Source organism: Microtus oregoni, unplaced genomic scaffold (genome assembly GCF_018167655.1).
Source record: "Microtus oregoni isolate MIOR12 unplaced genomic scaffold, Mior012 000000F_ref0000247, whole genome shotgun sequence".
Classification (NCBI taxonomy): Eukaryota; Metazoa; Chordata; class Mammalia; order Rodentia; family Cricetidae; genus Microtus; species Microtus oregoni.
The window spans coordinates 40825001-40837480 of NW_024543059.1; the positions used below are offsets into that span (position 1 = coordinate 40825001).

Consider the following 12480-nt stretch of genomic DNA (forward strand, 5'->3'; position numbering starts at 1 on the left):
GCTTAAGTAGGAAAGCCACACCTCAGGCCACAGGGCACAGAATATGTGAACGACTCAGGGCGAGCAGCTTGTTCTGAAGGAGATTTCAGTCTCTTCCCACAGGTTTCAGATGTGTAGTAGAATTGTACAGTGAGAAAATGTGTTTACACGGCCTGCACATGTCAGAGTCTCATGCTGTCCAGAATGTGAATCAGATGCATTTTAAACAGAGCAGACTTTGAGTTTTCACATGGAATTTCTCTTACTCTTTCTAGTTTTTTTTCTTTTTTCTTGAATGTGGTGAAATGTAGCAGGAGTTATTGTTTGGGTTTTCAGAAGCCAGCTCCTCCTATTCCTGACATGATTTGTAATTATTGTTTGTAAAATCCAGTTCCTTTGTCTCACAATATAAAAAACACACATATCTGCATGAGAAATGTAGTTGAGAGACTAGCAAGGGCTGCCAGGCAGGGAGATAAGCATATTTCATCTTTCCGACGTGCTTTACTACAACGCCTTTCGGTGGCTTACTTCAGAAGTGTCTCCACTTACCTCATGGCGTCATGGTCCTTGGTAGCTGTCACACGATTTCATACTGTGACTGCTCTGCCCACCTGCTCCCATGCCAGCCATTTAACTGTTGCATCAGAGTTATTTAGACACGTGCATATTTCTTTTTCTTTTTTTTTAGTTGATTCCTTCCCCGACCTGTGTGTGTGTGTGTGTGTGGTATTTTCCTGTACACCTGGATACAGGGACCCGTGCAGGCCAGATACCCAGGAGCTCCATAAGTATTATTTTCATTAGTGAGAGTCAGAGAGAAAAGAGGAAGATAACATACAGGTAAGGGGGAAAACAAGGTATTTTATTGATTATTTGAAAGCCCTCTCCCTCCTTCTTTTAAGAAATGAATTGTTCATGTTAGGGATGATGGTAAAAGTTCGGAAAACCAGGACTCTTTCCTTAGGCACGACGTTAACTGTGATGAATTAAGACAAAACTGAAGCTGTGAATTCTGCAGACCTTGCTTAGCTCTTCTCAATGGCGTAAAATCTCAAGGTCATAATTAGATATTTTTAATCTCCGTAAGTGAGACACTTGCTTCCTTCCCCTTCCTGTCAGGTAGGTTAAGGTGCCATCATTGGAGTCTGATTTCATATAGTAACGAAAGTTATCTGTGGAAAATTTCCTAGGGCAAGATTCAAATACATACAGAAAAATACTGATTTTGAGAAACACAAAAATCCAATGGAAATTCTTGTATAAACAGTGTAGCATTTTTTTCTAGTTTCATTCTATTGCTATGATAAAAACATGACCAAAAGCAGCTTAGGGGAAGGAAAGGGTTTATCTGGCTTACAATCCTAGGTTACATTCCATCTTTAAGGGGTCACCAAGGCCAGTAATTTTAGTAACTGTTCCCATGGCATCTACAGACAAGAACAGAAGAAACAAATAAATGTATATGTTCTTGCTTCTTGTAGTCAGCTGAATTTCTCAACTTTTACACTGCCAACACTACCTGCTTAGGGAATGGTGATGCCCACATGGGCCAAGTCTCCCAGTATTAACAATCAGTATACTAACCCAGAGACATCCCACAGGTCAGCCTGGTCTAGACAGTTCCTCAGCTGACGCTCTCTTCTTATAAAGTCCTTGGTTGTTGCAAGCTGATAAAAGTGTTGGTTCTTGACAACCAGGGAGCCTGCATGGGACCCACCTGAACCCTCTACTTATATGTGACAGATGTGTAGGTTGCTCTGTTTGTGGCACTCCTAACAATGGCAGCAGGCTGTCCCTAATGCTTTGGCTGGCTTTTGGGAACCTATTCCACATACCAGATTGTCTTGGTCAGCCTGAATATAAGGAGAAGGACTTTTTGTTTTACTGCAACTTGATATACCATGCTTTGTTGACACTCATGGGAGCCCTGCCCTTTCTGAACAGAAACAGAGGAGGAGTAGATTGAGTGGGGGGAAGGAAGGGAAGGGGCAGAAAGGGAATGCGAAGAGAGGAGGGAGGGGAATCTGTAGCTGGGCTGTAAAATAAATACATAAGTTATTTCTTTGAGAAAACCAAAAAGATTGAAAACCCTTATCCAAATCAACTAAAAAGTAGAGAGAGAATATCCAAATTAACAAAATCAGAATGAAAAGGGGGGGGCATGATAATAGACACTGAGGAAATCAAAAGAGTCATAGGTCATATTAAAAAGCTGTACTCCATCAAATTAGAATATCTAAAAGAAACGGACAATTTTCTCGATGATAATTACCATTTACCAAAGGTAAATCAACATTAGTTAAGCAGTTTAAATAGACCTATAATACCTAGTGAAATGGAAGCAGCAATTAGAAGTCTTACAACAGCAACTACAACAAAAAGCAAGCCCAGGGCCAGATGGTTTTAGTGCAGAATTCTATCAGACTTTTAAAAAAGAATTAATGATAATACCTCTCAAATTATTCCACAAGAAGAAACATTGCCCAGTTAATTTTATGAGGCCACAGTTACCCTAATGCCCAAAACACATAAAGGTCCAACAAAGAGAATTACAGAACAATTTTCCTTATGAATATAGATGTAAAAATAATAAAATACTTGCAAACCAAACCCAAGAACACATCAAAAAGATCATCCACCATGATCAAATAGGCTTCATCCAAGAGATATAGGTAGGGATGGTTCATTATACATAAATCACCATGTAGTCCACCATATAAGCAAACTGAAAGACAGAAACCACATGATCATCTCACTAAATGCAGAAAAGACCTTTGACAAAATCTAACACTGCTTGATATAAAAGCCCTGGAGCAATTAGTGATACAAGGGACATACCTCATCATAAAAAAGGACAGTTTATAGCAAGCCCATAACTAACATAGCTTAAATGGAGAGAAACTCAAAGCAGTTTCATTAAAAGCAGAAACAGGATGACAATGTTTCCACCCTTTCCATATTTATTCAGTATAGTACTTGGAATCTTAGCTAGAGCAGCTAAGACAACTGAAGTATATCAAGTGGAGACAAATGGAAAGAAAGATGTCAAAGAATCTTTAGTTGTAGATGACATGATAGTATACTTAAGTGACCCTAAAAATTCCACCAGGAAACTCCTGCAGCTGAAAAACACTTTTAGCGAAGTATCTGTATAAGAAGTTAGCTCACAAAAATCAGTGGTTCTTCCATATGCAAATGACAAGTGGACTGAGAAAGAAATCAGGGATACAACACCCTTTACAATAGCCACAAATAGTTTCAAATATCAAGGGTAACATTAACGAAGCAAGTAAAAAAGACTTGTATGATAAAAACTTTTAAGATATTGAATAAAGAAATCGTCAAGGATTATCAGAAGATAGATCTCCCATGCTCATGGACTGGTAGGATTATCATAGTAAAAAATGGCTAGCCTACCAAGGCAGTCTACAAAGTCATTGAAATCCATCAAAATCCTAATACACTCTTCACAGATCTTGAAAGGACAATTTTCAGCTTCATATGGAAACACAAAACACCCAGGATAGCTAAACAATCTAGAATAATAAAGGAAGTGCTTTAGGTATCACCATCCATAAGCTGTAGTACAGAGCTGTAGTAAACTCGGCATGGCATTAACATAAAAACAGACACATTGATCACTGGAATTGTATTGAAGATCCAAACATAAATCCATATACCTATGGACACCCGTTGTTGTTGTTTTTTTATGAAGAAGCCAGCAATAATCATAGGAAGAAAGGATAATATCTTCAACAAGTGGTGCTACCAAACTGGGTATCATCAGTAGAAGAATCTAAATAGGTCTTTCCTTATCACCCTAAGAATTCAACCCTAAATGGACCAAAGACCTCAACATAAATCCAGATACACTGAATCTGATAGAAGAGAAAATGGAGAATAACTTTGAACTCATTGGCTCAGGAAAAGACTCTGAACAGAACACTGTTAGCACAGCCACTAAGATCAACAATTAATAAATGGGACCTCATGAAACTGAAAAGCTTCTATAGGCAAAGGACACTGTCATTTAAACAAAGCAGCAGCCTACAGAATAAGAAAAGTTTTTTTCTTTTTACCAATGACATATCTAATAGAGGGCTATTGTATCAAAATATAGATCCAAGATATATAAACTCAAAATATCAAAAATATAAACTCCAAAATTAGATTTCAAGATAACAAATAACCAATTAAAGTAGCCCACAGATGTAAATAGAGAATTTTCAAAAGAGAAAAAAGTAATTAAAGAAATATTTAATATCCTTATTCATCAGGGAAATGCAAATCAAGACTTTTGAGATTTCATCTTACACCCATCAGAATGGCTAAGTTCCATAAAAGAAATGACAGATCATGCTGGCGAGGATGTGGAGCACTCATTCATTGCTGATGGGAGTGCCAGCTTCTGCAGCCACTATGGAAATCAGCATGGCAGCTCTGTAGGAAGAAAGGAATCTATCTACCTCAAGACCCAGCTACCACTCTTGGGCATATATACCCAAAGGATGCTTTGTCCTACCACAGAGACACTTGCTCAACCATGTGCAATGTTGCTCTATTCATGATAACCAGAAATGGGAAGAAATCTAGATTTCTGTCAACAGAAGAGTGGATAAAGAAAATGTGATATACTTACAAAATGGAATATTACTCAGCCATTCAAAAATGAGATCCTGAAATTGACATGAAAATGGATGGAACTAGAAAAAGTCATTCTGATGAAGGTGATCCAGAGCAAGAAAGACAAATTTAGTGTATATTCACTTATATGTGAATATTAACTGTTAAGGATATGATAGCCAAACTATATAACCAAGTCTTTGAAACCACAGAGGTTAGGTATACAGTAAGGGACTTGGGCAAGGGCTGATAGATCTCATTAGGAAAGGGAAATAAAGTAGTTATCGATGGATGGAGGTGGGAGATTGGGATGGGAAGGTGGAGGGAAGAGGACAAGGGAGGGAATATGGGAAGAGACAGTTAGAATTAAGGACCATGGGGAGGGGGGGTTAATGTGGAAACCTAATGCAGTAGAGCTTCCTAAAGTATACAATGATTATCTAAACGAAATCCCCAAATAATGGGAGAAACAGCCCCAACTTGTCATCACTTTTCACCAGATAAAGATTCCAGTACTGGAATTGGTTACATCTAATTGAGCTGTTGGTCAAAGGGGTCTATTGCCAAGACTATAGGTTGTTCTCCACAAATCGATGGCAAGGCTCTATTGCTTCAGAGATGCCTACTCCTTGAACATGGAGAAGTTGAACTGGTGTCATGTTGGTTCCCCCCCCCACACACACACACATTTATTTTAACATGCTTCGCTTCTTACCATTGCATCTGTGTTATGACTTCCAGTTTAGTATTTTATAGGATTCCTGATTGCAAATGAGTGGGTTTCTAATTCCTGCACCGCCTTCTTGGGCTCTTCTGTTTGTTTCTTTTTTCTTTATTACGATGTGTTAGTTTTTATTTTATTTTATTATTATCCCCTAGAAGCCTATTTGTTTTGTAATGAGAGACAGAAAGAGTGGATCTAAATTGGAGGGGAAATAGGAAGGAACTGGGAGGAGTAGACACAGGGAAAACTGTAATGAAGATATGTGAGAAGAAAAAAAATCTGTTTTCAATAAAAAGAAAAACAACAACAGCAACTAACCAGAACAGTGCCTCTTCAGAAACCCGGTGCTGTAGTCACCAAGAGTATTGACCACAGCTGTGAGCCTTTGAGGAAGCAAATGCAAGTTCCCTGGTCCTTCTGACATTTTCCTCCTGGTTCTGCGCTGAAGGGCAGAGACTGACATGATTCCTGATTTAAAACTTAAAACATCTAGAGGGGATGGGATCTGGGAAGCATAGAGTATGTGTGATTAAATTAGTTCAGTGCCCTTGAAGGTCTTATTTTCTTATACATGTTTAGAATTATCCCTAGATCAGCAAAAATATCTCAGAACTTGCTGTTTTTTAACTGAAGTAATGAATAATGAGACAAGATTGTTTTATCTAAAGTAAAAGCGTTTGAATGTCCAAGGGTGGTAAACTTTTGAACTCTTGTGTTAACTGTTGAAAACATGTGCATTAACATATATTGGATGATGATGTTTGGTCATAAAAATTATCACCAAAGGATATAAGCTTTTTATGTAAAGGATCAGAAATTTGAAATGCCTTGTGGGGGTTTTATGAAAACTCAAACCGCGTCAAACTGAGAAATGGTATCGCTCATGTTTGTGCACTCCAGTTGACCAAGTTTTGTTGTAATAGGAGCAGCGTGGCTGCGTCCCCAGCACCCGGCCACCCACATGGCTAACTTATGCCCTGACATAATTACACGGACACTGTATTCTTTTAAACACTGCTTGGCCCATTAGCTCTAGCCCTTACTGGCTAATTCTGATATCCTGATTAACCCATCTCTAATAAACTGTGTAGCACCGGTCTTACCGGGAAAAGATTCAGCATGTCTGACCTGGTGACTTGTGATGGAGGAAGGTCATTGGCTAATAAAGGAACTGCTTGGCCCATTTCTATCTAGCCTCTTCTAGGCTAATTCTCGCACCTGGACTAGCCCATTTTAATATTCTATGTAGCACAGCTAGGTGCGCTTACCGGGAAGATTCTAGCCTACGTCCATCCTGGGTCAGAGCTTCATCGCATGTGTCTGCCCACGAGCCGGGAGCATGGCGTCTTCACTACAGACTTGCTTCGTCGCATGCGTCTCAGAGAGCAGAACTATCGCGTCTGCTCGGGAGAGGGGAGCATGGCGTCTCTGAGCTCACTTCCTCTTTCTCCCAGCATTCTGTTCTGTTTACTCCACCCACCTATTTCTGACCTATCAGGGCAAGCAGTTTCTTTATTTAATTAACCAATGATCTTCCTCCATCAAAGTTTCGTCTGCTCCGTTTTTGTTTTGTTTTTTATGTATGTCATTTTTAGATACTGTCTGTTCTCAATGCGAGGAACCATCCTATGTTCTTCTGGGGTGCTAGGCAGGGCCGTGCAGCCAACAGTTGCAGTAGCAAATCTAACTGAAATGAAAACCTCCACTATCCTAAGCCTTTCTGTTACTGTCTTTTCTCTTTTTCCTGTTTGTGTTGCCACTGCAAGCCAATAGCTGGTGCCATTTTCAGCTATTAGAACTGTTAGAACAAGTCACCTTTCCACATGGAAGCAATAGAGGTGCCGGCCAGAGTTGTCTGCATTATTTTGCTGTTGTACGTTGGCGGGTAGTTGGTTGTGTTGTTTTCTGGGAAGGCATGTGAGCGTGCCTCACTAGATTTTAACCTTGTACCTGGGGATCAGAGAACTTGTGAGCTGCAGCCGTGTACTCTGGATGGAGAAGTACATGACCAAATTGATGGAGAACACAAGGTGATTCCTTGCAGCAGACACTGTGGGAAGTGGAAACCGGACGCTGAGCTAGAGGCCACTGCCCTTCAGAGGTGATTGAGACAGCCCAACATCTGTCTACTTCATACAAAGCTTTTCATCCCAAAGTTCATGTCCTAATACACGACAGTTGAGTTAAATTGTCTGTGATGTTCAACACAACACTGATCTGTGTATGCCTGAGAGAAGGAAGGACAGACTCACATTTCCTTTCTAAAGTGGAAACAGCCCTGAGTGCAGACCATTCTAAAATCTGATATTTACACAGAATTGTAAGACATCAAATTCTTTTATTTGGAACGAACACTGGCGCGAGTTACTAGAAAGCTCACACCACTGAGTGTGCACACTCACAGGCCAGAAACGAAAACTTTCCAACACCCAATTTCAACATTGTGCTAAAGTCATTTACTGTTAAAACCCTGAAGTTAAATATGATCCCTTCCCCTCTCCCCACCCCTTCTCTCTTAGGTTAGTGTTTGGGGGACAGGCAAGGGGCTGGGAATTGGCCTCAACTTGGAATTGCTGCCAAGGGCTCGTAATACAATCTCTCCCATTTGAAGGGTAAATCAGTGTCAACTGCGTTTGCTGTCCAGCAGAAAAAAAAGTAAGCATTTTACTTCCGCTCGGTCCGTGTGGACTGATGAAATGTAGGAAATCTGTTTCTGGCGAGTGGGATTAAAATCATTTTCCCAAACAGCACCAAGAGGAGCCATCACAGAAGTATGAAGAGGGGCGGCGCGGACACAGCTGCCGCCAAGGTGCTGCTGTGCTGCAGGGAGCCGAGGCCACAGGACCTGTGTCTGGAGAAGTCACAGGGGCGCAGCCGGGAGCGCCTGCGCTGCTGAGCTGCTGCTGCTGAGCTGCAGGGAGCAGTGGGCTCGGGCTTGGTGAGCACGCAGGGGTGTGGGGGGGCAAACAGGAGGGGCCCCAGCTGAGCTACTGCAGGAGGGCGCGGGGGGAGGGGGGGGGCTGGAAGCAGCCCGAGGGTGAGTGCTGCTCATGGCAGCTCATTGATGCCCTGGCTACAGCTTCCATTCCACTATCGCTATTGTTGAGCAGCGGCAGAAGCCCTCTGGGACAGCGCAGCCAACCAGGGGCGGAAGTGAGAAAGTCTCAGCGCGAGGACATAAATGTACACATGCCTGATACTCAAGCAAGCCTGTAATGCCCTGCTCTGTGGTTATGGCGGGGGGCGGGGGGAGGAGGGGGCGAAGGGACTTGGGTTGCTTGTCTGTCTTAGTCACACTTGCTGAGGGTTTGAGGTTTGATTTAATGGGAGCCAGGAAGAAGACGTTGTGATGTAATTTGGGGTGACTTTGTGAAGGAGTTGGGTAGAATTGAACCTTCTTACGAGTGTGAACAAATACTAATTTATCCATACATTTATATTTCTATGTGATATTTCATTTTAGCCCAGCCCTAGGTGAATGAAATCTGAACCTATTTAGGGAGCAAAGGAACCAAGATCTCTTTGGAGGTGTTAATTAGCCCTGTCAAAATTAAGTTTTATCAACTCTGTAACTGATTGATTGGCCCAGACATTTCGAGTTCCTAACGTGGGAGCAAGCTCAGTTCCTAGCATTCTGTTTTCTGTATTCCAATACACATGAAGGTGGGGTCGATTTTTTTTCCAGTTTACTATTTTTTAATCATAGTCTTTGTTTTTTCTATCTTCTTTATTTTCAACTTTTTTTTTTAAAATTAACTTTCCACCTAATATCCCAAACCTCTCCAACAAAGCTTGACGAGTTGTGCACACGAGATTTTTATGCAGAAGAAATAAGACCTACGTGTTCAGAGGGACACCCATCTGGCCTTTCGGTGTTAAATAAAGGCTCAGACAAGTTGGGAGTATCCGCCAGGCACAGGAAGTCCTCCTTCCCTTTCTACCTGTCCCAAGAGACTCTGAGAGGCAGGGCTGAGAACAAACCCTGTGCTCATTGCTGCTTCCCCCTACCTCTTAGTCTTTGCTCATAACTACAGCTCACATCTGATTTGCCTGGCTTGTCTTTGGCATAGATCAATGAGCCCTTCTTCAAGGAATGCCCTGCTCTAGCTGTGGAGAGTGTGGTGGTGGTCCTTTCCAATATGGGTGTTCAGGTTCTGACTGCTTAAGAGAAGGTAAGAGCCAGAGGAACTAAGACTGGGGTGCTGTGCCTTGACCATGCCCAGCGGAGCCTGTGCTGAGAGCTGTCTGAGAAGTTTCTGACCAGGAAAGGTAGTTTGGGTTTTGACCCTGTGCATCTGAGCTTTAGGTGTATCTCTTCACTTATTTTATCGATAAGTATCCAACTCTGTGCTGTGTGGATTGTGGTTTGCTGGGACATATATTCATATGGCAGAATTCACGAGAGCCGAAGGACTTGTGATGCCTTTCGAGTTTTCTAGCATCCTGGTGGCAAGCCTTAGTTAAACTTAGAGCTTGAAGGTGTGATAAAACCTCAGGACTTCATTTAACCTGCAGCCACATGCCATTTAGAACTTCGAGACTGGAGGTCAGCTGTGCAGGTACGGGGAGCTCTGAAGACCTATGCTGCTTAAAACAACTGCTGTGTTTCTAACAACATATTTCCAGGATATTTTTTTTTAATTTCTGCAGAAATTATAGCATTGCTTTTGTGGTTTCTTCTGCTTTCTTGAATTGCTACTGAAGTTTTCCTCTCAGTGTTGTTAGACTAGAGGAAAGAACAAGCGAGAAAGTAGAAATAGCTCTTGTAAAGGTGGGTGAAGGTACTTGGAAACTCCGTATATCGAAATTTTCAGGGGCCATTCGACTGAGATTTTTTATTGTTTTCTCTTTACATGAAGACTCTATCTATCTATATTCTATCTATCTATCTTGCACATATATAACATATATTGCACATATATTGCATATATATATCTGAATAGAATGCTGAATTCTGCTATTTCATTCCTGTATTTGAGTTAAAATATAATTTTTGTTTTATGAACAAAACATAAATGTTCTTATGAATTAAGGCTTACCAAATCAATTTACATAGACTTTTGATATGAGCCATTACAATTTCCAGTTAGTGACTTTAGATGGTTTTCTACTCAAATCGTGTCTCAGTTTAATCTGGCAGAATTCTAAAAGTCTGCGATTCACTGTTTGGGAGAATGGTTTAGTAGGGTTTTGAGAACGGTGACTTAACAAAAAAATCTCAAGTGGCAGAAACAGTTTGTCTTGAGAAAGAGGTGTGTGTTTGTGTGTGTGTTTAATCATTTCATCCAAGATAAGTCACTGTGGGGTTGTCAATAAGAAAGAGATGCCCAAAAAGTTAAAAACATAGTCCATGTACAAGGAGGTACAGAGATTTAATGACTGTGTGAATATCCCATTACTTTAGGCAAAATATCTTCCTAGGCTCCCAGTCCCTTAGGAATATATGAGAATTCTCCTGTGCAGATTTTTCAAGGGCCTTTTGAGTCTAGTCTCCAGTTACTTAATTAAAGTTGTTACTTTGCTTAATATTTGCTGAATTTATATTAGATTTAGTCACTTGACAGAGGTTATAGTGTCATTACAAGATCTGAAACTGCATTTATGATTAAATTGTGGACTTTATTTTCTGATTAGCATTTTTAATGAGGTTTCACATTCATAACTTGGAATAGGAGTACAGACATGTGATCCCAGCACTTGGGAGGTTGATGCAGGAGTACTTAAATTTTAGGCCAAGCTGGTGGACTACATAATGAGTTGGTGTTGACTGGACTATATAGTCAAACCAAATTAAGCCACCAACCAATTGCATAACACTAGTATTCTAATGAGAGACAGAAAAGGAGTGGATCTGAGCCAGAGGGGAGATGGGGAGGAACGAGGAGTAGAAGGAAGGGAATTCATAATCAGATTTTATTACATTAGGAAAACATTCTGTTTTTAATAGAAGGGAAAAATAGTAACAGCAAACATTTTGCATTCTGAACATTGGTTGAGGATCTACATTTTGCAGAGATATTACTGGTTGGTCAAAATAAGTCACATGACAATAAAGTTTTCAGGAAATGGTACAAACCATCTTTGGACTTTCATTCTTTGAGTCCATTTCAAAAATGACATTTTGTCCTGCTAGATTTTGGAAGAGCTTTCGGATTGATGCATTCATTTTGTTTTTCATTTTAAAAGACAGTCTTAATGACCTATAATCTTTGTTTCTGCCTTTAACACATAAAATTGCATGGTTAAAAGAGAGGTCAACATTGTAGAAGTGAGTCAAGTTTGCTTTTAAAGGCAGGACTCTTGATTGCACATTCATTGGGCCTCACTACTTTTGGTGGCTTTTTGTAAAGGAGAAGAGAGGGGTGGAGGGAGAGAGAGACAGAAAGGAGATTTGGGTAATATCTGTAACCATCTATTTGTTTCAATGAGCATTGAATATTGTCATATTAATAGCTTATGATCCTTAACTATATCAAAATGAAATATTCTTTGTTATCATTATTAACCCTATATACTTATTTTACTGCTTAATATTTGGCATATAAGCTTGGGGACAACTTCCTCAACATGAGAATCTTTAATGACAAGTTGACATTTCCAACTCTTCTATCTTTTCATAATATTGATTGAGAGTTATATGGGAAAATCGTATTTTGTTACAGAAGATCTTTCCAAAATAAGTCATTGGTTGTTTTATTTCTGTATGTGATGGTTATGATTTAGATTGCATATAAAATGCATTGGTATTAAAATATTTGCCAAGTAATGTCATAAATGTTGAATCTTCCCAGTTATCTTTGAAATGGTCTTGTCCACAGTACACAGTGAACAACTCAGATAAAAAGAGAAAACTTCTATGGTATGTACAGTTCCTAAGTGGTTAAGCTATGGAGCCATTATTTCACCTTAGAATGTTGGATTTCATCTTTTTCATTCTATTCATTTATCAGTCTATTAGTCTTGCTATTGTGGAATCTCACAAAAGACAAGAGTAGTAAAATCTTTTATTTTTGCTTTTGTTTTTTTCTTTCTTTATAATTCATATTCCATATAATACTGAACTATGTTTTTTCCTGTCATGCCAGCCTTCTAGAGATGGGAGAAAGCATTTTGGCCACAATCAAAGCAAGCCCCTCGGTGGCATGGACAGC

General features: G+C 40.1%; 1 protein-coding gene across 1 annotated transcript in view; it reads left to right on the top strand.

The window, feature by feature from the left end:
- The first annotated feature begins 7947 nt into the window (after positions 1–7947).
- Gas2 (growth arrest specific 2) overlaps positions 7948–12480 on the top strand; it is a 115461-nt gene continuing 110928 nt past the window's right edge. Inside the window, exons 1-2 of the mRNA XM_041644225.1 lie at positions 7948–7984; positions 8078–8267. The gene's annotated coding sequence lies outside the window, so the exon portion shown is untranslated. The remainder of the gene's footprint in view (positions 7985–8077; positions 8268–12480) is intronic.